At 42.3% G+C, this 13601-nt stretch overlaps 1 long non-coding RNA gene across 2 annotated transcripts in view; it reads left to right on the top strand.

The window, feature by feature from the left end:
• The window catches only part of LOC136153427 (uncharacterized), a 57152-nt gene that overhangs the window by 30612 nt on the left and 12939 nt on the right, over positions 1-13601 (top strand). For both annotated transcript variants that reach the window (XR_010660397.1, XR_010660396.1), the window contains exon 7: positions 9260-9351. This is a non-coding gene — a long non-coding RNA (uncharacterized lncRNA). The remainder of the gene's footprint in view (positions 1-9259; positions 9352-13601) is intronic.

Raw genomic sequence — 13601 nt, 5'->3', positions numbered from 1 at the left:
CTTTAAATTTTCTTTTATACTCTTAATTTTATACAGCCATCACTTATCAATTTTACAATCAGAAAAAAATAGCAGCTTCTCCCAGGTATTCCTGCCACCCAAGGATATACTGACTTCTGGCAGAAGTGTCTAGGAGCAAAGGTAGGCCCAAGGACCTTGGGACAGGAAATCCTGAAGAGTTCCCTGAGGTTTGGCCTCCCCAGCTCAATGGCTAGTCCACACTTTTCCTGAGAACACTTTCACTGGACTGGACAGGCAGCCCCCTTGGTCTGGGTTCTTTGCTTCTGTACAAGTAGTCTTGCTGAGGAAAGGAATGGCATATGGGCAGGGACAAAGGGCAGGAACGGCCTACTTTTTTAATTTCCTACTAAAATTGCCTCCCTGAATTCCTGTGTCTCACACTGCTTGCCTCGTAGCTGTGCCCTATGTAACAGGAGTTCTAACTTGGCACCTCTGGTATGCTTCTCTACCACATCTACCCTTAGACCAAGGCTCAGGCAGCCTCCTTCTGGCTCGAACTAACCAGCAACCTTGTTCAGGGGGCTTCATGTGGCTGCCAGTGGGTCATCACCACTTTGTCCTATTTCCATGCATGTATCTGCTACTCCACCTTCCTCCTGATCACAACTGGTCTTTTCCCTAAACTGGGATCTTTTAAGGGAAGATGAGGTCAGAAAATGCAACAGACTCAGCGTGACACCCACCATCCCCCCACCTTTCTCTAGACCTGGGAAAACTTACTCAGTGCTCCTGCCTTACAAAGAACAGATCGGTCCATGAAAGAAAGACATTCTGGGAGTCTGCCCCAGGTTAGCCAAGAGACCTGGGCATGAAACTGAGCTCTTTGGCTTCCTGTGCCCCCTGTGCTGTCTATATTTAGCCGAACTGCCCCGAGCCTTGTCCACCTTGACTGAAAGCCAAGGCAGGCAGTTTGCTTATAAACATTCCATGCCTGCCAGCTCATGCCAGCCAACCATTTAGATATCGGTTTTAAAATATGAGGCTCCTCTTGCACCCAAGTCCGAGGGTCTGCAGAGAATACACACCAAGGGCTCCACAGCCCAAGTTTTTCCCAAGGCCAAGAGTGACCTCAGCCAAGTGCCTGAAAACGAAAGGCGTGTCTCTCGCCGCTTCATCTTGGCAGGGCTCAGCCAGCAGCTCCCTGTCAGTCCCACTGTTCCTGGTCACAGTTCTTTGAGTGTGTTGACCTACTTTCTCCCCTTCAGAGGGAAGACAGAAGCCAATAAATGTCTCGCGAGAACTCTTGCTCTCAGGAATGGTGACTCTGTCTTCTGGCCCCTCATCCTTTCCCTGCTCCATTATCACTCTGCTCTGCCCACTTCAAGCTTGACTGGAGGAAAACCCTGAGTGTTGCTTACTGTCCCCATGTTACCGCTGTATTTTCAGAGGCAGCATGGCCCACATATCACAGGGATGGGGACAGAGCCTGCCCACCTTTCCTTCCTTTCTTTTTTTCTTAATATTTATTTTTTGAGCTGTGTCGGGTCTTAGCTGTGCTGCATGAGATCTCCACTGTGTCATTTGAGATCTTCCCTTGCTGTGCAAGTTGTGGTGCATGGGCTCAGTTGCCCCATAGCATGTGGGATCTTAGTTCCTCAACCAGGGATCGAACTTATGTCCCCTGCATTGCACGGCAGGTTCTTAACCAATGAACCACCAGGGAAGTCCCCCCACCCTTTCTTTCCCTAGTACAGCCCCCTCTGTTAAGTGCCGTGTGCTGGAGTGAGGTTGCTTCTGCATGAGAACCTTTTGTAGATCTGCAGGGTGTCTCTGATTTTGTGACTGGTGGCATGATGAACTAAGAGACATCCAGCTTGACTCTTTCCTACATCTTTGGCATTGGCCTCTGAATAGTGTCTCAGGTGTCTCAACTCTGTAGTTGCCTTGACAGGCAGAATCCTTCTTTGGACAGTGTACACAGGTGACTCTACAATACTCTCCATTGAGATTTTCAGTGGCGAATTGATCAGTTTAAGCTTTCTTTACACTTCCCAGTCTGCATGCCATTGCCCACTTCCTCTAGCCATCAGTTATAATCAGCTTGGAAAATATATGCCCATTTTAACATCAGTCTGAGGAAAGTTAATTAGGTGGATAAGTCTGCTGGGGTTCAGAGGTAAGGGTATGGCTATGTCATATAATGAATTCCAGAGTGCCTTGGGATTATCGAGGGGCTTTAATAAGCTGCCATGTCTATTCTCCATGACCGTAGGTAATCAAATGGATCTTATTTAGCTCCTCTATCCCTGGCTGCTTTGTCTCCTTTCTTCCCAACTCGTCCCTGTGTGCAGAGCAGATTATATACAACCAGCCTGTCTTCTAGCATCATTTCAGATTTCGTTGACATTGGGTAACAGGTGGTTTGAAAAAGATTGCAGGTCTTTTTCACAAGCTCCAAAATCATATTAGAGTCATGGTGGCCACAGGAGCCTGCACCTCTGCAGCCAGCTGGGCCAGGGGTGGGGTGAGCCCTCCCCCTGGAGAGCTTAGCCAGCAGCAGGTGAAGAGACAGGGCATAATTGCAGACAACAGTTGGGGGATCTGTGCTTTTGGGAGACCTTTCCTACTTGTGGCTGTGAAGTGCCTGTCCCCCCGCCCAACCATCTGGGTCAATTGGAGGCAGAATTAGAATGAATAACAACAGGACCTCTGTCTCCCCAGGACTGGAGAGGGGAGGGGGCAACTGGGATGGGCACAAGGATGAACTGTGGGCAGTGGATAGAAAGGGTGATGTTACTGAAGAGGTGAATGATGGAAGGGACGATAATGGAAGTTATTACCTTAAAGGATGCCTCAGAGTTTCCTCAAGACTATGAAGTGAGAAGAGCCAGATCGGCAGGGTAGAGAGGAGGACACAACACTTAGAAGAAGCTTGCAGAGCCTATCTTGTCATAGGCAGCACACTTCGGTGCCTCACTGACCTAGGAAACCTTCTGTAATGAGGGCAGTGTTTCTTTGTGCTCTCTAATACGGTGGTCAATAGCCACATGTGGCTTTTGAGCACATAAAATGTGACTGGTGTGACTGAGGAACTGAATTTTTAGTTGTAGTTAATTTTAATTAAATTGACCTACATGAAAAGATGCTCATCATCAGTAATTATTAGGGAAATGCAAATCAAAACTACAATGAGGTGTCACCTCACACCAGTCAGAATGGCCATAATTAAAAAGTCTAGTAAATGTTGGAGAGGGTATAAAGAAAAGCTAACCCTCCTACCCTGTTGATGAAAGTATAGGTTAGTACAGCCACTATGGAAAACAGTATGGTAGTTCCTCAGAAGACTAAAAATAGAATTACCATATGATCCAGCAATCTCACTCCTGGGCATATATCCAGACAAAACTCTAATCTGAAAGGATAACATGCACCCCTATATTTGTAGTAGCACTATTCACAAAAGCCAAGACATGGGAATAAACCTAAATGTCCATTAACAGAGGAATGGATAAAGATTTGGTGTATATATACAGTGGGATATTATACAACCATAAAAAGAAGGAAATAATGTCATATGCAGCAATTGAATGAATCAGGAGATTATTACACTAAGTGAAGTAAATCGCAAAGACAAATACCATATGATACCACTTATATGTGAAATCTAAAATATGACACAAATGGACTTATTTACAAAATAGACCCACGGACATAGAAGGCAAACTTATGCTTACCAAAGGGGAAAGGGAGTGGGGGAGAGAAGGATTGGGAGTTTGGGATTAGCAGATGCAAACTATTGTATATAGGATGGATAAACAATAAGGTCCCACTGTAGAGCACAGGGAACTATATTCAATATCCTGTGATAAACCATCATAGAAAAGAATATGAAAAAGAATGTGTGTATATGTATGCGTGTGTGTGCGCGTGTGTGTGTGTATAATGTATGTATAAATGACTCTGCTGTACATCAGAAATTAACACAATATTGTAAATAAACTATACCTCAATAAAATTTGAAAAATAAAGACATAAATTGACCTAGCTGCATGTGGTTAGTGTTTGTCCAGTGGGGGCAGCGCAGCCCTAGAATCACAGTTGACTCAGGCAAGTGGGCGGTCCACTGCAGAGCTTTAAAGTACCAACTACAGCTGACAGCCCTGGTGTAAATCCTGGTTTTTTACTAACTTTGCAACCTTGCAGAACCTACCCAACCTCTTTGAGCCTATTTTCTCATCTGTAAGATGGAGAGTCTAACAGTGCAGAAACCACAGAAGGCTGTTGGAAAGATTGAATGAGGTAATTCATGTAAAACTCTCAGCAAAGTGCCTGACATCTGTGAGGTGCTCAGTAAATGGTTACTGTCAGAATGTTTTGATGTTAAGATGGTATGATGTTTAGACCTATCTTATTTTTCTGTGCTTTGGCCCTAGTCATTGAACATCAATAAATCAACCTGACTTGCTAAGTGCCTGGAGGTGTGAGGATAATGACATTTGCCCTTATTGGCTCCCTTGAGCTCCATAGCACAGGATCTGTTATTTGATTTTGTAGCTTTATTGAGTCTGAGCTCTGAATGAAATGAAGCTTTTTAATGAAAGAAAAGATGAAATTGTCAAGGTCAGAATAATAACATGAAAAAAAAATCGCATGTCCCACGTTTCCAATTTTCCATTCATTGAACAGGCATTTATTTGCTGAGGGACTAGTGATTACAAGCACAGACATTGGAGCTAGACTGACTGGGCTTGTATCCATTACTTACTAGCTGTGTGACTTGGACAAAGTTACTTAAACCTCTCTGTGTCTATTTCCTACTTCTCAGTTGAGCATAGTAATAGTACCTGCCTCATAGGATTGTTGTACATATTAAATGAATCATACAATGAAATATTGCTCCACCATAAAAAGAGTGAAATAATGCCATTTGCAGCAACATGAATGGGCCTAGAGATTATCATACTGAATGAAGTAAGTCAGAGAAAGACAAATATCATATGCTAATACTTATACATGGAATCTTAAAAAGTGGCACAAATGAACTTATTTGCAAAACAAATAGAGTCACAGATGTAGAAAAGAAAATTATGGTTACCAGCAGGAAACTGGAGTGGCGTATGTGCGTGCTCATTCACTCAGTCATGTCTGACTCTTTTGTGACCCCATGAACTATAGGCCACCAGGCTCCTTTTGAAATCTTCATGGAATTCTCCAGGCAAGAATGCTGGAGTGGGTTGCCATTTCCTTCTCCAGGGGATCTTCCTGACCTAGGGATCGAACCCAAGACTCCTGCATTGGCAGACTGATTCTTTATCACTGAGCCACCTGGGAAGCCCCATACACTACCATATATAAAATAGATAACTAATAAGAACCTACACAATAAGGAACTCTACACAATACTCTGTAGTGGCCTAAATGGGAAAAGAATCTAAAAAAGAGTGGATATATATCTATGTATAATTGATTCACTTGCTGTACACCTGAGACTAACACATTATTGTAAATCAACTATACTGCAATAAATTTTTTTTAAAGATTAAATGAATCAGTGCATGTAAAGCACTTATCAAATTACTTAGCACTAATAATAAGCATTTGATAAATATTGGCTGATGTGATTAACTATATGCTCGGCACCATATTAAGTGCTGGTAAAACAAGTAAGTACCATCCCTGCCCTCATTAGGCTTATTGGCTAGTAGAGGGAGAGAGCTACATGGACATAGAAATATAATAAGATATAGACAATAAAGATGGAAGCATGCTCAGGATACTGAGGGGACATCAAGAAAGAAGAGATCAAGTTGGTTTGGAGGGCAATCTGAAAACTTTTCATAGAGCTGGAGAACAGTTAGTGGTGGGGTGCATTGCGGATAGGTACATGTTTGTAGAAATAAATAAGAATGATGTGTCCAGAGAACTAAAGGCAGTTGATCAATTGGTATGCCTCGGATGTAAGGGAGAGGGAGTAAATGGAAGATAAGGTTGAAAATGTCAGCAGGAAACAAATCCTAAAATACCTTATACATTAAGAATTTTTACTTTATCTCAAACAATGGGAAATCATCAAAAGGTTTTAAGTAGGGAAATACCATGATTGGGCATTTTAGAAGAACCCTACTGGCAGCCACAGTTGGGGGGAAATACTAGAGGCAGAGATGTCAGCTAAGAAACTACTATAGTCATCCAGGCATAAGATGATGAGGTTGATGACCTAAAGTAACTGTCATGGGGATGGAAAGGTGGGGAATGGTACTGGAGATTGAATTGACTGATGAATACAGAAGGAGGACCAGTTTTGAAGAGGAAGTCGATGGAATCATTTGGGGCCATATCAGGTTTATGTAAGGCATTTGGAACTCATGGAAGAAGGAGGTTAGCACTGGACATACAAATATGGGAGACTTTAGAACTCTGCATCAGGTCCCTTTTTTACTTATTCTCTACTTTCTTCCTAGGTTATTTATTCCCAGGGCTTTAAATACTATATCTATATTGATAAGTTCAGTTTCTAAACTTCCATCTCTAGCCCTGACCACCTCACTGAGGTCTATCTGACTTCTATAGCCAGCCATCTACTTAGGATCTCCAGTTGGATGACTCACACACATCTCAAACATGTCCAGAACTCAGTTCTTGAAGCAAGACCCAATCCTGCTTGCTCCTCCCCTTGTCTTCCAGCCTCAGTGGCACCCACCGTCTGTCTAGTTGCTTCAGCGAAAAACCTGAGGCACTCTGGTTTTTCATTTTCAAACAGCCAGGCACTCTGGCTGTTCATTCAAGTTGCCTTTGTAAAAATTCTTTCCTCTGAGTCCAGCAAATTGACTTAGGAACAAGCTGGACTGGAACTCATTCATAAGTAGGGGTCTTACTGTATGTTTATTGGAGAGGGAACTGGTGGAATTTGCTGGGTGAGGGATGGGAGGTGAGGGAAAGGAAGGAATCAAAGGTACTTGTACAGTACCTGGTAGGTGCTCAATGAATATTTGCTGAATGAATGGGTTGAGATATGAATAGAAGTTGAAGCTGTGGGAAATGTGTGATCTTAGGATCACTTCAAGGAGAGTCTGAAGAGTAAAATGAGATTCTAAAGAGATGTGCAGAGGAAGGGATGCTTACAAAAGCAACTTGAAGTAACAACTAGGGTGGTAGGAGGAGAAGCCGGAAAGTGTGAGAGTACAGAAGGCGGTCCTGCTTCCCTCTCCAGAAGTAACCAATGCTAACAGATGGGTGGGGAGCCTTCCAAATCATCTTCTATATATTTACATACATTCACAAATGTTTATATTGCATGCATATGTAGTTTGGGGTTTTATGTAAATGAACTCATAGTACGTGCATTATTCTAGCACTTGCTTTTTTAAAAAAAAAATAACAGCTTTATTGAATTGAGCTGTACTTCACACACCATACAATTCACACATTAAAACTGTACAATTCAGTGGTTTTTAGTATATTCATGGATATATACAACCACCATCATAGTCAGTTTTTGGAACATGTTCATCACCTCAAAACAAAACCCTGAGACCTTTAACTGTTACTCCCTTATCCCCAATGCCCGCCCACAGCCTGAAGACACCACTAATCTCCTTTCTGCCTCTATAGATTAGCCTATTTTGGACTTGCCTATAAATGGAAGCATGTAATACATGGTCTTTTGTGACTGGCCTTTTTCACTTAGCACATGTTTTCGAGGCTCATCTATGTTATAGCATGAATCAGAACTTCATTCTTTTTACTGCTGAATAACATTCCATTGTACATGTACACCACATTTTTTTAATCAATTCATCAGTTAGTGGACACTGGGTTGTTTCCGCTTTTTAGCTGTCATGAATAATACTGTTATGAACATTCAATTACAAGTTTTCGTGTGGATGTTTATTTTCATATCTCTTGAATATATACCAAGGAGTGGAATGCTGGTGTTTTGCTGAAAGTTTTCACTTTTGTTTCAGGTTCAAAGGATTTGTTAACAAAGTAAGCCACTTGTTATATACAAATAAATAATACAGATATTTATTAGAGAATTATCTAGCTTACTTTTATTAAAAGAAAAGAGAACTAGAAAGAGCGGAGAATGCATCACCAAGTTGGGTTTTGACCAACATCCAGACTTAAAGTCCCATGTCACAGCACATCTGGAGTCCAGATTGGGAAAAGGGTCCCAGGCAGTGTGTCCACTCCGTGGGTGAGACTTCAAAGATTGCAGTTCGGGGTTCCCGCTTATAATCCCAGGATGGATGCAAACTGATATCATCATCAATCTGTGACCAAATTGCAAGCCTAGTTTCCTGTTAATGCTGTTTGTTTTGTCTTGTAAAACTTGGAATGTTGCTAAGCCTATAGCAACATTTCTATAAAGAAAGCTGAGTGCCGAAGAATTGATGCTTTTGAACTGTGGTGTTGGAGAAGACTCTTGAGAGTCCCTTGGACTGCAAGGAGATCCAACCAGTCAATCCTAAAGGAAATCAGTCCTGGGTGTTCATTGGAAGGACTGATGCTGAAGCTGAAACTCCAATACTTTGGCCACCTGATGTGAAGAACTGACTCATTGGAAAAGACCTTGCTGCTGGGAAAGATTGAATGCGGGAGGAGAAGGGGGCAACAAAGGATGAGATGGTTGGATGGTGTCACCGATTCGATGGGCATGAGTTTGAGTAAGCTCTGGGAGTTGGTGATGGACAGGGAAGCCTGGTGTTCTGCAGTCCATGGGGTCACAAAGAGTTGGACACGGCTGAGCGACTGAACTGAACTGAACTGAAGCCTGGGGCTTGGTTGTCCAGGCCCCCTCCAGGTTCTCAACAATCTCCAGATTCCTCCCCCATCTTATCTATGGTGCTGTGAGTCTTGCACTCATAGCAGGCAGTCACTCCCAGTCAGGGCAGTGTCCAGGCAGATTAGAAACAAGGTCAGAGGCCTGCCCTGCTTTTCTTTGAAGCCTATACAAGACTATTCATTTAATTTCCCTAACACTGGATCATACAGTATCTCTATGTTTGACATTTTGAGAAACTGCCACATATTTTCAAAGTGACTGCACCATTTTACATTCCCACCAGCAACCCAAGAGGGTTGCAGTTTCTCCACATCTTCACCAACATTTGTTATCTTGATGATTGCCATACTTGGGGTGTGATATCACTTGCTTTTTAATTTAAGGTGCCTTGAATATTTGTCCATATCAGCACATATAGATTTCTTGCATATATAACCACCATGTAATATTCCACAGAGACCATGCTTTTCAAGATGATCCTGTCCTGTACCACTGTGCTCTTTTCTCCCCCAGGGCTCAGCAGCATGGACACAGAAACAGCAGTGGTGGCTGGTTGCATTGATCCAGATTTGGAAGTTGTGTGGCAGTTAAAGCAGAAGGATAAGGTGAGAATGGTGTTGATGGTAATGGTGAGAGAATGCTTGAAGTGATTTACCAACCCTGGTGCATATCATAATGGTGACAGCCACAGTGACAAAGAACTGAAATGGGTGATATAGCACAGTGGCCGGTACCTTAAAAGTAGGGGTTCTGCCCATGTTCATTGCAGCACTGTTAACAATAGCCAAACATGGAAGCAACCTAAATGTCCATCAGTGGGAGATGGATGAAGATGTGTGTGTGTGTGTGTGTGTGTGTGTGTGTAATAGTATTCAGCCATAAAAAAGAACACAACAAATGCCATTTTCGGCAACATGGATGGACCTAGAGATTGCCATATGGAGTGAAGTAAGTCAGACACAGAAAGACAGATGTTATATGATATCACTTATAACGTGGAATCTAAAAAGAAACAATACAAATTAACTACAAAACAGAGACTCAATCTCTGTAACTTATGGTTGCCAGGAGAAAGAGGGGGGATAGTTAGAGAGTTTGGGATGGACATGTACACACTGCTCTATTCAAAATGGATAACCAACAAGGACTGACTATGTAGCACATGGGACTCTGCTCAGGATTTTGTGGCAGCCTGGATGGGAGGGGGGTTTGGAAGAGAATGGAAACATGTATATGCATGGCTCTCACCTTTGGCACTCACCCAAAACTATCACAGTGTTGTTAATCAGCTATACTCCAGTACAAAATAAAAAGTTTAAGAAAAAAAGGTAGGGGTTTTGCATGACACTGAAAACATATTTTTTTGTTTTATTTTGCATTTACCCATTTTCTTTGTTGAGGTTTTCTTTCTTTTTTTTAATTGCATCATTTACTGTTTGCCTTCTTAAACAGAAGGCACAGAACATAATATAACCTTGCTTTGTGACTCAGAGTGGCCATTATGACCATCTGCTTTTGCCCTGGACCTCTGAGGCATGTAGTAATATGTCTTTCCCGATTAAATGGGTCCCAGATTTCTGTGCTTTTGAAATTCTATCTTGTTTAGTTTCCAGCTTTACTCTTTTTGGTGTCAGAGGCTGAGACCAGTGTATTCTAGGTTCTTCTAATGTACAGATGTTTCACCAAGGACTGACCTCATATATCTCCTGTGAAGTTCATGGATTTTATGATAGCAGTTTCTCAGGCTGTTTAGATGTTTTTTCCTCCTTTAGGTTTGTGCTTGTATTATGGCAGAGGTTATGAGAAATATGATCTCCAGAGAAGTGTTGGTGCTTCTTTAATTTGATACAAGCTGTTTTTGGCAAGCTAGTTTTCTAGCATTGAAGAATTGAACGAATAAGTTTGTATTTACCTTATCCACACTCTTTTTAATGATAGAGACCTGCTCTGTCCAATACAAGCAGCCACTAGCTACATGAAACTTTTGAAATTTCAATGTAAGTTAAGTAAATCAGATTAAAAATTCATTTCCTCATTAGCCCTAGCCACATTTCAGGTTCTCAGTAGTCACATGTGCCTAATAATTGCTATTGTATTGGAGAGTGCAGATACAGAACCTTCCCATCATCATAAAAAGTTCTAATTTTCAGCTGTGGTCTAGACTTTGAATCAGTCTCCTCTCAGACTGGAGTTTTAAACATGAAACTTGTGCAGCAAGCATTTAAACAGCAGCCATGTTCCTACTACTCTATAGCACCCTCTGACCATCTGCCCCCATCATGACCCTTCCTTGCCCTCTGTCAGTGTAGTACTTCCTGTTGCTACTATAATAAATTACCACAAACTAAATGGCTTAAAACAACGTAAATTTATTATCTTACACTTCTGGAGATCAGAAGTCTAAAATCATCCATTTTTCAGCTTCCAGAAGCCATGGGCATTCCTTGGCTCATGGCCCCTTCCTCCATCTTCAAAGCCAGCACATAGCATCTTCAAACCTCACTGTCGGTGTCTGACCCCTGCTTCACATTGCCTTCTCTAATTCTAACCCTGCTGTTTCTCCCTTATGTGGACTCTGTAATTAGATTAGGCCCACCTGGATAATCCAGGAAAATGTCCCCATCTTAAATCCTTAACTTAATCACACCTGCAAAGTCCATGTAAGGTAACATCTTCCCAGATCCCAAGGATTAGGACATGGACATCTCTGGGGGGTCACGATTCAGCGATTCAGCATACTAGAACAGGCAGTCTTCTCCAGTGGCCTCTTGTTTTCCTTGAAGATCAGTGCTGCACAGAGTGCTGATATGCCAAGGTTTTCTGCAGAGAAAGGAGAATATTTTAAAATCTTATTTTCTGATTTTCTGCCTCCACCCTGTCTGGAAATATTAATGCCAAATTTTGGTTGTTCTGACTCCTCAAAATATGATCCTGTGAGTGCAGGGCCATCGGAGTGTCATATAGGTCAGACAGATCCACAGCTGACTCAGCCTCCAATCAAGAGTGTTTCCCCACGGTAACACAGTTGCTGCTTCAGGGCTGGTCTCTGCCAGCCTCTCTTCTCAAGAACAAACAGACCACAGACATAAACACAAAAAACCCTCCTGAACTGAGAACTTGTTATATTACCCAAAGCAAAGTCTCCTGAGCATCTCTTTGCCAAGAGAAGGGTGGCAGATGAAAGCCAGAGTCCTTCCTAGGAGAAGCAGCAGCAGAAACCAATGTGAAATTGGACTTCTACTTTCAGTCTGGACAAGATGGCATAGACTCATTGCTCCCTCTTCCTCTCAGCTGAGTATAATTATGAATCCTAGAAATAATTCAAGAGGCAACCAAAGGAGAATTCTAAAAGAGGTAAAGAGGAAGGCAGAGTGGCTGGGAATTCCAGGACTGGAGGAACACAGTGGTAGCCTTATGACTTACCACCCAACAGAAGGCAACATAGGCCCAGTATTTCCCAGCTCCCAACCTAGCAACAGATGGTTGCTCAGGTAGGCTCCTCTGGGTTGAATGGGAGTCCTACTGACAATACCAAGTGAGCATGGCAACTTCAGCAAGGAAATGTAGCAGGGAGCCCCACTGACAATAAGCAGTCAGGAGAAGTGCTTTCATTTCCCACCAGGCCAGAGACTCCCCTGGCCCACCAAAAGATACGTGCAAACAGGGCACCATCAAGGGGAAATCCTATTGCAGCAAGCAGTCTGGCTCAGGAAACCTTTTGTCCTTACGATCTTAAGGATTCCCCTCTCCCCAAAAGATATACCAGGCATACAGCACTGGCAAGGGGTGGGGGAGTTGCCACCAGAATAAGCAAAGCCAGGTAATGTGCTGTTTTTAAAGACTAGAGACTCACCTCCTCCATCCAGAGAAATGAGGCAGCCCAGCCTGGTGAAGCACCTTCTGCTCCCTCAGGCAGCACCAGCAGGGACCAGTGAGGGCCCCGTCAGCACCATGTTAACCAAGCTGGACAAAATAGCACCACAGAGGTTCTGAAAAGTAAATTGTCATTGAAACCACAGCCTACAAAAGTAGGCTAGGAATTGTGTGCTAAAACTAAACATTGTCCACTAAAATAAAAGACTTAAATTGTCTCCTAAAATAGTAGTCAAATGTCCAGGATACAATGAAAAATCACCCATCATACCAAGAACCAGATAATCACAACTAGAGTGAGAAAAGACAATCAACTGACATCACTACCAAGATGAATCAGATGTTAGAATTATCTGACAAGGATTTTTTTTAAAGAGTTTTTGTTGAATGATAATTGCTTTACAGAATTATGTTCTTATCTGTCAAACTTCAACATGAATCAGCCATAGGTATACATGTATCCCCTTCCTTTTGAAACTCCCTCCCATCTCCCTCCCCATCCCACCCCTCTAGGTTGATACAGAGCCCCTTTTTGAGTTTCCTGAGCCATACAGCAAATTCCCATTGGCTATCAATTTTACATATGGTAATGTAAGTTTCCATGTTACTCTTTCCATAATCTCACTCTCCCCTCCTCTCTCCCCATGTCCGTAAGTCTATTCTCTATGTCTGTTTCTCCACTGCTGCCCTGTAAATAAATTCTTCAGTACTATTTTTCTAGATTCTGTATATGTGCATTAGAATACAATATTTATCTTTCTCTTTCTGACTCACTTCACTCTGTATAATAGGTTCTAGATTAATCCACCTCATTAGAACTGACTCAAGTGCATTCCTTTTTATTTCTGAGTAATATTCCATTGTGTATATATACTACAACTTATTTATCCATTCATCTGTTGATGGACATCTAGGTTGCTTCCATGTTCTAGCTATTGTAAATAGTGCTGCAATGAACAATGGGATACATGTGTCTTTTTCA

Source organism: Muntiacus reevesi, chromosome X (genome assembly GCF_963930625.1).
Source record: "Muntiacus reevesi chromosome X, mMunRee1.1, whole genome shotgun sequence".
NCBI classification, from domain to species: domain Eukaryota; kingdom Metazoa; phylum Chordata; class Mammalia; order Artiodactyla; family Cervidae; genus Muntiacus; species Muntiacus reevesi.
The sequence above is the reverse complement of the archived record's forward strand: the minus strand, read 5'-3'. Positions and strand labels throughout refer to the sequence as shown.